Genomic DNA, 1,888 nt, shown 5'->3' on the forward strand with positions numbered 1-1,888 from the left:
GCCCTCGCCTCGTCGCCCGGAGCCGCTCTGCCGCCGCCCATCGCCGGATCCGGCCGGCCCCGCCATCCTCCTCCTCCTCCCCTCACGCCGGCGGCCTCAACCCCGGCGACGAACCTTGAAGTCCATGCCCGTGAACAGTGCCGGATCTCAGATCTGAGATATTTTGAATCTCGGTTGACTTTTGCCTCCCCGAACCCTAATTTTTTATGCATACTTTGACCTGCCGTAACTTTGCATTCGTAGCTCCGTTTTGGACATATAGTATATCAAAATGTTTGCCTCGATGAGTACATCATTTCATTCCATTGCATCATTTTCATTTGAGTTCATCTTGATGCCCAAAATGCTGTTAGAAGGAGGCTTCATGAGTTAATTGTCAGATCTGCTAGTTCATCTTAGACTTTTGTCATTTTTGCCATGATTATTGTGTGCATGCTATGCCTGTGAATCCTTCATATGTTTTGTTAAGCATTTTGTCTTCTTTCCAGAGGTGCAACCCATGCATTTTGAGGATGTGTGTGGTGACTTGTGCAAGCTTGCAAAGTGAGGCACCCGGTAAATCAGTTTTCAGGGACTTAGTAGTTTTCACTAAGTCTGGGTTTATTTAGTTCATGATGCCATATGTTCAGCTTGTTTCCTAATGATCCATGCCTCTTTTGAGGATGATCAGTAAAGTAGTTTCGTTAATCATGTTATGCTCTATCCATCTATGTCTTTGTTTACAATTATGGAGCACCCTAGCTTGATTCAATCGAGCTCAACTTTTGCTTCGTGGTGAATCTGGGCAGATCGTCAACTCGTTTGCGATTTTGCCGGCGTTGTTGTAGTTGATCCGTGCATGCTATGCCATTGTTATTGCCATGCCTAGCTAGCATTTTGTGCCTTATTAATGGATGTATGCTTGCCTTGCCATGAATTGCACCGTAGTGAGTGCATCGAGCTCGTTTACATGCCTTCGTGAGTTATATTTCAGCATGTCTCAGTTTTCACTAAGTCTGAAAACTGATTGTGATTTAGCTATGTTCGTGTGCCCGTTAGTATATTTTGTGAACCCTTTTGGCCCCAGGTCACTTTGGGTCTTTTGTTAAGCTTGTTGAGTATCTCCATGCCATGTTCTTACTTGTCTTAATCAGGTCATGTGTCATGTTGTTTTGCTGCTCCGAAGAGGGCTTCGTGATCTGAAATTTCAGACAAGTGTTAATTTCACTAAGTCTGGAATCTGTTTTGCATTTGCGTTTTTGCCATGCTTGTTTGAACACCATAATGGATGAATTGGCCGTGGCTCAGTGCTAGTCTTTTGTTAAGCATCTTGTGTTCATCCCTGCCATGTATTTTGTTGTCATGTTTGGGTGCTGTAGCATGTTCATCTCATTGCATTTAGATGTCTACTTGCTGTAAATCGCAGACCGGTGTCATATCTTAAAACGCTTGCCATTTCCAAACCGTAACTCCGATTCCAATGATCTTTATATCGTTTTCAAGCGATTTCATCTCATCTTTCCAGTGGAACCCTTGGAATTCCAAGTTGAGGCCAGATTCATGCATTTCCTGTCATATCTTGCATTTTGCATCCTGCATCGCATCCCGCATAGCATATCATCATTTCATCATATTGCTTGGTCTTGCACGTGGTTGATTGTATCCTTGTTGCTTGTTTGTCTTGTTGGGTAGAGCCGGGAGACGAGTTCGCTACCGGGGAGCCCGTTGAGTTTGCTTGTGAGGGTCCAGTCAACTCTGACAACTATGCAGGCAAGATGATCATACCCTCGAAATCACTACTATCTTTGCTATGCTAGTTTGCTCGCTCTTGCTATGCCAATGCTACGATGCCTACCTTTTGCTTGTTAGCCTCCCAATTGCCATGTTGAAACCTCTAACCCACCATTGT

The sequence above is a fragment of the Triticum dicoccoides genome, chromosome 4A (genome assembly GCF_002162155.2).
Source record: "Triticum dicoccoides isolate Atlit2015 ecotype Zavitan chromosome 4A, WEW_v2.0, whole genome shotgun sequence".
NCBI lineage: Eukaryota > Viridiplantae > Streptophyta > Magnoliopsida > Poales > Poaceae > Triticum > Triticum dicoccoides.